This window comes from Terrapene carolina, unplaced genomic scaffold (genome assembly GCF_002925995.2).
Source record: "Terrapene carolina triunguis isolate 2854851 unplaced genomic scaffold, T_m_triunguis-2.0 Scaffold229, whole genome shotgun sequence".
NCBI lineage: Eukaryota > Metazoa > Chordata > Testudines > Emydidae > Terrapene > Terrapene triunguis.
The window spans coordinates 2,028,870-2,043,422 of record NW_020664580.1 but is presented as its reverse complement, the minus strand read 5'-3'; positions in this window follow the sequence as shown (position 1 = coordinate 2,043,422).

Sequence of the window (14,553 nt, the reverse complement as noted above, 5' to 3'; positions counted from 1 at the left end):
CTGCAAGCTTCTCTGTGCAGGGAGATTTCAGTGTGGAGCAGGCCTTAGATATGTTTGATATATAGTGGCTCTCATAGAGTACAATGTATCAGAACATCACTTGAAAAGATTTTAAGGGACTGTATTTTGTTAGTGTTATAGTGGCTTGCTAGAAATTTGCTTCTAAGTTTATATTTTATGCACTGTATACAAGCTAAAGTTGTATTTTGGTCTGAAATCCTATTAAGGGGGGTGAATATTAACTCAGTAATCTGAGGATAAGGAATATCAGATTTTTATAAATACCTCAAATCATTTTACTGATCTTCGCTGGCCCAATTCACTTTATTGAACTTTGTCCTATATGGTTTTTCATCTACAATATACTATTTGTATGTGATGGAATAAAATTGAATTTAATTTTGTAAATGGATATGTAACTTGCATAATTCGCTCATTCTCTGAGGTTTAGGTTCTGTACTTACTCTGTATGTGCTCTCTGTGTATCATAGTGTGTATACACTTTTGGGATAGTTAACCTTTATTCCAAGGTGTGTCTATAAATTCTCCAAATTTTAGAATTGAATTGCAGTTTGAATTATGCAGACATTTTAATCTTTCCATTGTTAAGACTGCAGCCTAGATCCTACTGTAACACATTTTGTTTTACCCTTCCTCACTTTTTAACTAAATAAAATCCACTGGAGGCTGCATGCTGCAGTAGCTAGGGCACTGGAATGGGAGTCAGACAACTTGGATTCTATTTCCAACTCTGCCACTGATATGTGAAGTTCCAGTAAGCCCCCACCATGCTGCCAGTAGTCTGCTGTCCCTTAAGCCTCAGCCTTCCTTCTTCACCTCTTTTCCATTCACGGACTTTTTAAGCTGACAAAGTTTAAACATGCAAAGTTTTCAGAAGGGAAAAATTCATCCCTTTAAAGTAACAGTGAACGAGTGAAAAGGACTTATAAGAGGAAGAAGGGGAAGCTGGTCTCTAGTGCTCTGCTAAGCAGGCACCTTTTCCAATGAACTGAGACCTTCAGGAGACAATTGATATGGATGGTGAGAGAGCTGAAGAGGAGGAGAAAGTTTGGGGTGGTTGGTGCCTATTTCCACACAAATCCAAGTCCCTGCTGCATAATTTAGGTCTAATGAATCTTACAGGGCCTTGACAATAAATAACATTGAGTGTTAAGTACACCAATATCTACTAGATAGCATTCATTGATGGCAGCTTCAACTTTAAAATGATTAGCATTTTATTGAACTCACTAATACAAGTCATGCAAACTTGTCAGTGGTGTATATATACTTAGTTGAAATTGTTTGCTGGACTTTGCATCAACCATGGTACGATGTTGCATCAGATTTTCACTGACAGTTGCAGTGATGCTGGGGTGATGTATTGCATTGCGTATAAACTGTTACCGTCTTTCTGTGACAATTGCAAAGCCACCAGGGAATAGTTAATGTAATGAGAATTTAATTACAAAGCCCCCTTGTATCTTTAAAAAAGACAACCTTATGTTTTCAAAATTTTAAGATGGACTCTTGGGAGGAAAAGGGCTTTTTCCTGAAATTTTGAAGGAAATTCAGTTTACACTTTTCCAGCTCAAAAGATTTTAAATAACTTATTAGAAACTTCAAAAAATTTCAAAAATATTTTCTTGTGTTCTTATTTCCTAAAAATAAATATTTGAGGAATTAGTAAATACTTCCCCCCATAGGGTGTCAGTTTTCAAGCAAAAGGAAATTTTCACAGCTAGTATTTTTCAAAAACCAGGAATGAAGCCACTAATGAAAAAACGTGTAAAGGGCTAGTATTTTTAGTATGAAAGCCAAAAGGAGGAGGGAAAAAAAACCCATGTCAATTCAGAAAATTTTTGTTGTCAAAGCAGACATCTAAAATTTCTGTGTGCCTTTTCATGTAAAAAGCATTATATGAGCAATACATTTGTCAGTGGGTGTGAGCAGGTATAACTTCTCATTCCCATTGGTTTAGGCAGGAAAAGCTTTGTAGGTACAGTGATTCCTCTATCAGGACTTCAACACACACACACACACACACACACACACACTTTCTGAACCGTCTCCATTATCCCCTTGTTCTGTGTTGCCACTTCTCAGACAAGAATTGCCCTTGGTCTCTATTCTCTCCATGCTAACCCAAGTCTATGTGATACTTCTCACATCCTTAAGGACTGTTGTGGAACTTGACTCAGCAGACCCAGTCTATGGCATACTTATAAAATCAATAATGGTCCATGCTGAGCTTTCAATCATTATATGGCTACAGCATCTGGGATGGAGCATGGACCAAGGACTTCACACTTACCTTTAAGTGGGAAGGCCTATAGCATCTAGAAGGGAAGGAGGTCCTGTCCCAATTCAGCTCAGGAAGCTGTTGGAATTGAAGTAGTTTAATTTAACATAGTGTTCTCATCCAGGGATTGAAAAATTTCCTTGACACCTACTAGCCCATTTGAAAACATCTGTCACTGAGCCTCTGAAATCCGACGATCCCTGCAATTTAAAGGAACAAAACATCTGTGGACTCTTCATAACTGTAGCATTGTCAATCAACTTTCTATTAAACTTTTTACAAGTACATTTCTGTCTCCTGATCTTTTATTATATTGTTTCACTCTGCTTTATTTCCTATTACGGATCGTGTAGCTTTTTATGCATTCTCCACCCATCATATTCTTTTGCTCCCCACTATGCTGTCTTCTGTTCTCTACTGTCTCTCCTACACATTATGTCCCTCCCTCTTTATCCCCAAGCAGTTTTCTGTCTGTCCTATTGTAACAGGGCATACTCACCTCTCATGAGCGCCCCCTTGGCCGAGTGTGTGTGCCTGCACTCTCTCTGTCCCTGCTCTGGGATAGAGCGGTGCCCCAGGACTCCTCCCGGGTGACAATGTCTTCGCTTTCTCGGTCTTCCTGGCTGCAGCTCTCCAGCTGGGCCACTGCAGTTCAGTTCCCTCTCTGCTGTGCCTCAACGTCCAAGCCACTTCCCCCCCACTTCCTTCTTTTGTAAGAGCAGCAAACCCATGACCACTATTTACCAGCTTACTTATTTGTCTCAGGAAGAGAAGCCAGCAGCTCCAGGTGATGTGGCCCCAGTCAGCCCACTCATCCCCTCCAACTTTCTCTCTGCCATGAGTTTTTCAAGTTTTGCTGTTATGCAAATAGGGAACTATCCAGTAAATACTACTGAGTGCAGAGATTGCTGCCAGGACTACTACTTCTGGAAGTAAGTACTTGTGATGGGCAATAAGTTGTTTGTAGGATCAGGACCATAAATATAGGCTGTAGGCTGCGAGGCTTTCCCTCCCTGTCAGTCTCTGAAGGAGGCCACACCTCTTCACTGTCACAGACCTGTAAAAGTGAGTTCAAAGGGGAGAATTAGCTACACCTAGTGCTCCAGACCTCCTCACTACACTTGCACTGAAAAAATAAAATCAGTACCTACAGTAGTTTTATGCAACAATACTTTATACAATGAACAGATTTCATCACATAAATACTTGTGGTTTATATGCTTTTTAACAAGAAACACTTTCATGGGCTGTATCCTCCCGCAACAGCTGCCAAAGACTTCTCTAGCTGAAGTCTGAGGAGCTGTTACTATGCTGCCTACCAATCTTATTAAAGGACCCTAAACCCTTCAGTAACCTGAAGACAAGTTTACTTGACCATAAGACTGGCCATACTGGATCAGACCAATGGTCCATCTAGCCCAGTATCCTGTCTTTGACAATGGCCAGTGCCAGATGCTTCAAAGGGAATGAACAGAACGGCAATTTCAAGTGATCCATCCCTTGTTGTTCAGTCCTAGTGTCTGGCAGTTGGAGGTTTAGGAACACCGAGAGCATGAGGTTGCATCCCTGACTATCTTGGCTATTAGACATTGATGGACCTGTCCTTCATGAAGTTATCTAATTCTTTTTTTAACCCAGTTATACATTTGGCCTCAACATTCCATGGCAACAAGTTCCAGAGGCAGACTGTGCAACTTGTCCTCAGCATTCTGCCTGAGGAAAAATATGTTTGTCTTGATTCCCTCTCTCTGCTCCCCCACAAGATCTGCCTTCCTTCCCACATCTTGTTCCCTCTTTCCTTGTAACGAAGACAATGGCTTACTCCAACATCCCAAGAAAATCTGAAATAGAAAGAGCTTCACTTCTCGCCTGCTGCCAGCCTTGTCTTCCTACACAGGGTCAGTTGAAGCTCTGCATCAATTGTTCCCTGCCCTGTCTGTCATGATGTGCATATCTAGCCATTGCTGGTGCCCAGCCTAGAGATGGCATTGATAACTAGTAGGAAAGGAGAACGGTACACTGGAAGGGCAGCTCTAGGGAGAAAGGAGGATTCTCCTGGGGTGCAAGCATGAATCCACTGCAGTGCCCCTTCCCAGCAGATAGAAAACTTTCCTGATGCCCAGCACAGTGCCACAAACTAAAAAACCTGGAGATTAGCTAGTCCCTAAGGCCTCCTCTTCACTAGGCTAAAAAGGTGTGTTTTTGATTTGAGTTAACTCACTCAAGATAAAATCCTAGTGAAGAGAAGGCAATTTGTAGTTTACATATGTTAACAGATAGAGGTAAAGAGTAGGCTCCCTCACAATCTGTACCTTGACCTGCTAATTCATCTGCAAACTACAAGCTGCATTGTCTTCCCTAGGATTTTACCTTGAGTGAGTTCATGAGTTAAGAACACACCTTTTTTTCCTAGCAAAGATGAGGCCTCTGTGAAATTCACACAGGAATTATGTGGTCTTCCAAGGGTGAATCAGTAATGTATTTTATTATTTTATTATGATTAAACACTTCCATATGAGTCAGAGCTGTTCCATGGACATCATTACTGTGGGGAAATTCTCTGCTCACTCAGTGTTTTCTGACTGACATCACATTCAGCAGCCGAAGGTATCTTGTTGGCTTTCCTCTTTTTTATTTTCATTTTTCCACTTCTTGTCACTATATAATGCAGAGGACCCAGTTCAGCATTGCCCTGCGGCCCCTTAGTGCTCCCATTCCCGCCCCCCCCTCCCCCCAGTGCAGGGAGCCTCTGTACTGCCACCACAGCAGCCCCACACCCACCTACCCCAGGCACAGAGGGGTGGGATATGACAGGCCAGAGGAGAAAGGGGGCAAATCCAATGATGCAATAATTCATGTCTTTCATTTCTTCTGTAGCAGTAGATGCTGACAGTGCAACATTAATCAGACGAGCAGGACAGGTAATATGTAGCAGCTCCAATTTCTGATTGAGTTTAATCTCCTGTGCAAATTTAGCCGTGTAGGAAGAAGAATCTGTGTTAGTTGGGGCCATGTTTTCCCAAGTTTGTTGGTACATCTCACACATCTCAAACATACAGTTATTGCTGCCTCGACGAAACGGGTGTCAGCCGAGGGTATGAATGTCACATCAGCACAAAATAATGTGGGTTTATTCATTTTGAAGTCAAAAAATTAAAACAAAAGGCCAAGAATTGGACAGTCCAAAGCATCAGGAGACTCATCAAAAATCAGACTAGACACCACATTTCCATCAATTCATTCCATCGGTTTAGATATAAAGCATCATTTTCTTCCAGGTACTTATGAGTGAGGCTGTCTGCACTAGGAAGGGTTTTTGCTGCTGGACAGTATTGTCGCACAAAGTCACCAATAAGCCCCTTTGCAATTAACTGCGGTTGTCCAGCGAAACAAAGAGCACACACAAATTCATTGACACAATCGTGCTGTGTCCTCTTTTTCATTAAAGCCCTGGTGCAAGCTCCTGATACTGACTGTTTATCCCTAAGCTGACTGTCTTCTTAAAGCTTCTTGTGTCACTTGCTTTCAACATGCTCCTTTATTCTGTCAGCGCGAGCACTAACCTCAGTGCTGCAGTACTTGCAGCGCAATGCATCCTCTTCACTCCCCTCTTTACTTTTCTTGAAAATTTCTAAGCACTGATCGTCTTGTTGGTATTCAGGCATAGATTGTGTTTTCACCCCATGTTTCCCTTTTTACCTTATCTTTATCTGTAGAGGACTGATTGCTTAAATTCGGTGCCGCACTAAACAGACACAAAGAAATAGTGCAATGTTAATGTTTGATTTCCTGACCTCCACCGTGTGTGTGTTCTGTGTTTTACTCTGTAGAACTGCTTCAATCTCAGAGCTGCAGTACACAACAATCATGTAAAGCATTAGTGTTTAACAAAAATAAGTACCTGAAAAAAATAGTGAGTGGATTGATAGATGGGCATAGGCGATCTGGCCTAGCGGTCACAGCTGGGCTGAGGTTTGCTCACCAGGACAGGAGTTGGAGGAATTGCAAGAGCCAGGTCACATAAGCAGTAGTCAGATTCAGCATCAGGCCAGGGTCAGGGACGAGAGGTAGTACTAGTGTGGAATCAGGAGGCAAGAGTCAGGGTCAGGGTCAGGCTGGAGTTGGAGACCAGAGATCAGGGGCAGTACCAGGCTAGAATTAGGAGGCAGGAATCAGAGTCAGACTCAGGCTTGAGTCAGAGACCAGAGATCAAGAGATCAAGCAAAGTCTGGCATTACAGCACACCAAAGTCTTTGTGGTGGCCCAGACAACTTCCTAGGGCAACCTCTGGGGTTAAACAGGGTGCTTGGCCAATCAGAGGGCTGCAGGGTACCATCACTCTGGGTCTCTTGGATGGTACTTCCTGTGGTGCCCACTCTCCACAGTACAGTACTACCTGGCTGTACCTCTGCATAGCCACCTGGTGGCATTGTGGGAATATCTGCTCTCCCAGGTTCTGCAGACCCAGGATCTGCGTTCCCAGGTCCTTACGGGGACCCAAGACTACAGTTCAGAAATGTGCATCCTTTATGCTCATATTTTCTCTTTTGTTTAAAGGCTTAAAAATGAATAACTTCTTACACATGCCAAATACATTTGTTAGTTGACAAAAAGGAGACACAATAAGACCACATACCATGGAGAGGAAGAATGAGTAAAGGCACAGAAAGACAGAGGTTCTATGGCAGGAGATAATCCCCAAACAAGGCGCTGATATTAATAAGGCCCAATTTTGCCATGGAAGGCATTGGCAGTTTTTTGAAAAAATCAATGTAAGATCTGACCAGGAACATAGCCATGGGTGGGCCGTGGCTCACCCACTTAGCATGCAGGCCCAGACCCCAGCTCTGCTCTGGCTCTGGCAGACCCCGCGCCCTGACCCCGCTCCCAGGCTGGAGCACTGGTAGGGCGGGCGGAGTGGAGCAAGCCCCAGTGCTCCCACCCCACTCCCCAGTGGGCAGAGCGGGTAGGGATGTGGGAGCGCCCATTTTTCCAGGGCCCCAGGTTAGCCCAGTGGCTAATTTGCCACTGGGAGGAGGGCGAGCGAGCGGGTGGCCAGTGGTGGTAGAGGACATCTTCAAAAAATGTAGGCCTACCGCCTGGGAGAGCTGGGCCTGGCATGGGGCAGTGGGACCTGGAAGGGAGCCGGTAGCCATGCACACTGGAGAACAGCGTCTCCTCCCAGAGCTGGGTGCATGCCCATGGCCCTGGGGAGCCCCTGGTCAGAGGGTCCATCCATCGCCCCTCGTATATTTACAGGGAGGCTGGGTGGGCAGGCTCCCCATCCCTCCTGCCCACCCAGCCCCCCCCCTTAATTGCTAACACAAATATTTCATGCTGGCTACGCCACTGGATTTAGCCTTTAATAAAGGATTTAAATTCACTCCCCACACCCCATATAAGAGCTGACAGGTGAGAAGATGAAACAAGAGCAAAGTAGTTACAAAGGGAAATCCCCCAACTCATATATTTGCCTGAATACAACTGGAACCCCAGTTGATTAGAAGAGACCAACAAAGAGAAAACGCATATTAAGCAGAATAAGGGGATAACTATTTGGAGGGGAAGTAGGAGAATGTTTTCTCACTGAGTGGGTATGCGGGGGTTGCTGGAAGTGAACAAAGGAAAGGAAGAGAGTGAGAGAGAGCGATTTGGTTTTACTGTCTCTCCACTTCCTAATATCGTGGTCTGCAGTTTTTCTTAGTTTACTTCTACCATTGATGGTAAATAAGATGAACTATGAAGAAACTATTCAAAATACTTATTTCTATACACCATTTTTCAGACCATGAAAAGAAATTGCGATGTGGAGTAATCACACACTCAGGGTTAACATTGCTTTCTTTTTTCTTTTGTTACTGTTTTGTGCAACTTTTCACAATATAAAAATTTTATAGATTTTAACATTTACATGGAGGCTATAAAAACTTCATGCTAAATTATCATATTGTTAAACTTTATTCCTCTTTATTATGTCTTTATTATTCTCTCTAATGGATGAAACTGCTGATATTTTATTTTAAATTGTAAATTATTATACAGCTAATATCACAGAGGGATTGTTTACTGAAACAATGGCTATAGAATACAGAGAAAATATGGTATATCCAATAACATGACTATTAGCACAGATAGCAAAAAGATATTTTAATTATAGTCATCTTTGTATGTATTTATGATTAAAGCAGCACATATGACCTGAAAATAAATAAATCAGGGGTTAGTTTATATTGGTTTATGAAAGTTCAATTCCACACTGCTGTATATTTTAAGTAACACAGATTAAGCAAGTTAATTCCAGGTTTTAACACTATCTATTATGAGGTAAGGCCATCAAGTTTGCTCCTATGAATCTGAGATGAGCTAACAGAAATATAAAAAATAGAACTGATCATAAATTGAAAAACAAACGACAACCTTAGAGCTGGTCTACACTACATAGTTAGGTTGATGTACGGCATCTTATGTCAACCTAATTATGTCAGAGTCTATACTACATCCTTGTCCCGCCGATATAAGTGCCATACTACACCGCCCTAATAACTACCTCCACGAGAGACATAGGGCTTATGTCAGTGTAGTTAGGGCGACGCAGTGTCTGTGTAGTCGCTGTGTTACTTATATCGGCTGTTAGCTCTCTTGTCAATTGTATATCTCTGCGCCCAGAAAGCCGGGCAGCTAGAGTTCAGCTGCCCCTCATGCCCCTGGAGAGCTGGTGGCTGGATCCCACTTCCAGATAGGAGCTGGGGCAAGAAGACCGGGCAACAGGACCAACTCCTGGCTGGGAGCTGGGGCGAGAAGCCAGGGCAGCTGGACCCCACTCCCACAGGGAAAGGAGAGCCGAGGGGGTAGGGGAGCCAGCCCACTGGGAGTGTGTGAGGCAGCCAGGTTCCCAGCAGAGAGCTGCCAGTGAAGTTGAGAGACAAGGCTCTCAGCTCCCCACACTGCCCCTCTTAGGTCAGAGAAAGTGCTCCTGGTGAGGATGCGCACCACCAACCCAAGGAGTGTGTACATGCACTACCGCACTAATTACTGCGGTGGCTGTAAGTTGACCTAATATAGGTCAACTTAAGTTTTTAGTATAGACATACCCTAAGAATCACACAATTGCCAATTTTTCAAAACTTTACATGAGACATTCAGTTAGACACTGGGAAATAAGCATACATGTATTTATTCAAACAATGAGTAATAAAATTAAATGCACATACCATATTTTAACTTAATACAAATTTATTTTTACAATTATATGAACACATTTCTCCACTGTGCAACAAAAAGTACAATGTATGGACAATTATGAGGCTATCTTCATTTATTCCCAGGCAAAGATAAATGAAGTATTAAGTATAAATCTTGGCATTGCATGAGTGCATAAATTCAATTGTAAGAGCCTCATGTCCTTTTTTCATTTCTATTCAGTACTTTGGTTTTGGCTTAGGGCCAGATTCTGAAATCAGGTTTATTGCTAGATAAAGGCAATGTGGCTATACCTAGTGGTAAGCACTAAGTCCAATCACAGTGTTTGTAGGATCAGATCCTTAACCCTTAGCTACACTGGGTAAATTTTACAAGAGGATGAAGGAACATATTATGAAGATATATGCAATCTAGTGAGAGTGCCATCTCATAGTGGTACCACAAGTGGGTGGTGCTTGGGTACCATCACTTTTTTTACTACAGCAGCACAAAGCAAAACCCAAGGGGACTAGCAGAGCCCAGCCAGAGTGAGATAAACTGTGGAACCTAGCAGGGCATTAGAGTCCCACCAAGGACAGACAAGTCCAAAAAGTCCAGGAGAGCCCAAGAATGTATCTGAGCCTCACTGAGGGGAAGCCAATCCCAGCAAAGCCCTTCAGAGCATGCATGCTCATATTTTGAACCGCAGCACAATCTAATTTGCATGATATTTCATTTTTTTGTCTTCAGTGGGCAGAGCTTAGTTTGTGGGTGGAACTTGGAAGAATACCACTACTTTTATCTTCCCAGTTCAACCCCTGACAAAAGTGATCTAGCCAGTGATGGTTTTACCTTTTCTGCTGCCCTAGATCAAGGCTCCATGAGTTCCAGGGCAAACTGGATGTAAATTTTGGAATCTGGAGAGGTGGGGGTGCAGTTTGGGATTGTGGGTTATGTACATTAGCTGGATGTTTCAGAACATAACATAATAATGGCCAGCCATACTAGGTCAGACTAATGGTCCATCTAGCCCAGTAGCCTGTCTTCTGACAGTGGCCAATGCCACAGGCCTCAAAGGAAATGAACAGAACCAGGCAATTATCAAGTAATCTATCCCGTCATCCATTCCTGGCAAACAGAGGCAAGGGACACACAGAGTATGGGGTTGCATCCCTGACCATCTTGGCTAATAGCCATTGATGGACCTATCCTCCATGAACTTATCTAGTTCTTGTTTTAACCCTGTTATAATGTTGGCCTTCACAACACCCCCTGGGGCAATGAGTTCCACAGGTTGACTGTGTGGTGTGTGAAGAAATACTTCCTTTTGTTTGCTTTAAACCTGCTGCCTATTAATGTCATTGGGTGACCCCTTGGTTCTTGTGTTATGTTAAAAAGTAAATAATATTTCCCTATCAGTCCATATCACTCCATATCAGTCAAGATTTTATAGACCTCTACCATATCCCCCCTTAGTCATCTCTTTTGCAAGCTGAAAAGTCCCAGTCTTTTTAATCTATCCCCATAAAGAAGCTTTGCCATACCTTTAAAATGTTTCTGCTAAAATGACCAACAGTGAAACAGTTAACATTGGATTTTAAATGTTCATTTTTAGATTTTAGAGTTAAGCAATACATTGAAATGAATGGGAGATTTCACGCTTCTGAGCTGTTGTTTCAGGCTGTCCTAAGACTCAGGGAAGCAAGTCTGCATCAGTTTACACTTGATTCATGTTTTCAAGATTAACTTCACAAATATTCTGGCAAGAAAGATTTTTTTATAATTATTAGGTAATGAAAGCTGCAATTCTGGAGCATACTTCTGATGCAAGGGATGAATTCCAGGGAAAGTTCCATGGCTATGAAATACACAGGGCTCTGCCCCAGATTTCAAAAAAAGGTATCCCCTCCCCCAAACACACACACACGTCTGTCTTTTCCACCTAAGGGTACAAAGTTAAAAAGGGGACATTATGACAGGTTCCCCCCCTGGGTGCCAGTTGGAGCTGGGGTACCACTGACCCCACCTGACCCACCAGCCTGGGTCCCTTTACACTGTACTGCTGAGGCAAGTCAGCCAAGCCCTCCCTCAGGCTTCAGACTGCACTTTACCAGCACATTACACACAGGTAGGGACACATCCAGCTGCAGCTATACACACAGATGCTGAGATCAGCTCTGCATGGGAAGGCTCAGTTAAGGAATTGCCCAGCACTCAAGTGCACATCCCTTCTGGAGTGTAAACCCAAAATTGTAGCGTCTTGCGCTGCACAGAGAACTGTACAGCGTCAACTCATTAAATTCACCCCCTCCCTCCATGTGGAGGAAGATATGCACAGCTTTTTGCCCCCAGTTATAAATTCTACAAACTGGTTTTAGAGAAAACAAAAACAAGTTTATTAGCTACAAAAGATGGATTTTAAGTGATTATAAGGGATAGCAAACAGATCAAAGCAGATTACCCAGCAATCTAATCTTAAAATATTAAAGAAACTGGTTACAAGTAGTAATTTTTCACCCTAAATGTTGTTTTAGGGAGATTGCAGAGATTCTTGAAGGCCAGCTGCAGTTTAAACCTTCAGATATTTCATTCACAGGCAAAACAACCTTCCAGCCTGGACTCAGTCCTTCTCCCCTGGTTCAGTCTTTGTTTTTTAGATGTTTTCAGCAGTCACATTGGGCGGGGATTCAATGAAGAATGAATCATGATTATGTCACTCCCCTACCTTAAATAGCTTTTACATATGGAATCCTTTGTAATTCCTTTGTAAATTCCTTTGTCTTTCAATTTACACCCACCCCACTCTTATCTTCAATTCATTCTAATAAGTTGGAGTGTTGTCATGGAATCTCTCACTCAGCTCCAAAGAAGTAATTACATTTTTGTCTGATTTTTCTTAAAGTCCTCCAGTAAATTCAATTAGATACTGTAATATTCTTCATTTCCTTCCCTGTACTATTGTATAGTGTTGCTGTAGGCTGTTAGGCAACTACGATAGAGAGAGTTGCTTTTCAGTGGTGAGTGAAGGTTATAAAGTGTTTTGTGAGATTAAAAGGCGGTAGAGAAAGAAAAATTCAATGCACAAAAAGCAGTCAATGTGGCATTGTGCACGAGCACCCAGTGAGGGTGAGTTTTGGGTACCCCCCACCCCAGTGCACACTGTGAGGGGAAATTGTTACATTTATATCAACATGTCATGTTTTCTTGTTCTGTCTCTCTCCCTTCAGGTCCTCCTATCTTTCCAGTTTACATTCCTCTTCCCCTCCTACAAACAATCCCCCATCTCCTCTGTAGCACAATGCAAGATATACTGCTTTGTTACTCAACAAAGGAGGCTACAAAATGGCCAGTGAGATTTTTCCTCTCCTCAACGTATTCATCCTAGAATGAGCTGTATGAATATAACCTAACTAAGACAGGAGCAAGAAGATAGTCTCAGGCAACAATAATACTTCATTTTATGGTGTTAGGAGCACTAAAAAGAGAAGTAGTAGTTGTCATTTAAAAGTCAACATTTACCCACAGCTACAACACAGTACACCTCTACCTTGATATAACGCTGTCCTCGGGAGCCAAAAAATCTTACCGCGTTATAGGTGAAACCGTGTAATATCGAACTTGCTTTGATCCACCGGAGTGCGCAGCCCCGCCCCCCCGGAGCACTGCTTTACCGCGTTATATCTGAATTAGTGTTATATCGGGTCGCGTTATAGCAGGGTAGAGGTGTAGTATTTTTGATATCTCATTTATTTCCCATGCTAAATATAGGGAAAATTCTATGGAATTCTGATGCCATGTGTGGTAACTGTGTGTGAATGCTGACTTTTTAGTGGCAACCATCTAGATAGATAAGTAGATGATCAATGGACAGGCCAGAAGGCAGGCAGACAGATGTATGTTCTCCTCTTAGGACTTCATTCAGATCTTTTTTCTCTCTTGCCTCCAGGATATCCTTCAATTTTCTCTCTCCTCCCAGAATCCTCCTCAATCTCTTTCTTTCTTTCCTCAGGACACCTCACCCACACAAAAGGGAAGAATGTTTACCACAGTCATAGAAAGTAGATTAGAACTGATAAGGACAGCTTCTGTTTCAGTGTGTTACAAATCTTTAAGAGCATTAAACTGGTGATTTATGTCATTAGACTTTCACACTGGATTTTAAGGTAGCTGCTTCCTCCAGACGATGGTGCCTCGAAGGTTCTGAGTTTACCAAAGAGGTAGACAGTTAATAATTAATGCACAAAAGACCTATAAGCAAAGTGTATCAGTCCACCACCCAAAGCTTATCACTGCCCTGCCGTAGTACAGATTCCACATCACAGGGACAGGCTGTACCTGGCCCCTGTGTGGGTGTACACAGATAAGTGAAAAGAGCCTCTGTCCCTCAAAATCCCTAAGCAGGGAGTCAGCCACAACTGCAGTGTTTGCATTCCCCTAAGTACACAACTGTTCCTGCCTGGCTGTCACTCTGGTTGCACTAACTGCCTCAGTAGAGACAGGGAGAAGTGTGGGAGAGAGGAGAGCCCATGGCCAGGAAATGCTCTGTTAGATGAAACACAATCTGGCAAATGGAGGCCAAACTCACCCTTACAAGCACTTTTGTACATGGACACGAGGTGTGATACAAACATGGCAGGTGCTTGCAGTGCCAACGTTTCGTAGTGTAGACAAAGGTTCAGGCCCTTGTTCCCATACACTGAAGGTCAACGATAAGCAAATATCACAGCCTCCCGCCCCTGGCCTTCCTGCCTACCACTGGCCTTGCCGATGTTTTAACAGATGGCTGGATTCCCATTGTTTTATTTGGAATAGCCATACTAACCAGTGTTATCATTTAAATTGCATCCCATAGGCTTTGAAATTCACATGTCCCTGGGATGAATAGGGTAGGGAAGAGATGAGTTCATACCTTTAGAAGAGTCACTGTTCCGCTGGTGACAATTTCACAGGCCAGGTCCAGATTTATATTTTTAATTTACATTAAGAGGAAGGGCTAGAAACTTAATTTTTAAAAAATGATACCTGCCCTGCCCCTGCCCTGAGGCCCCACCCCTGCCCTGAGGCCTCGCCCC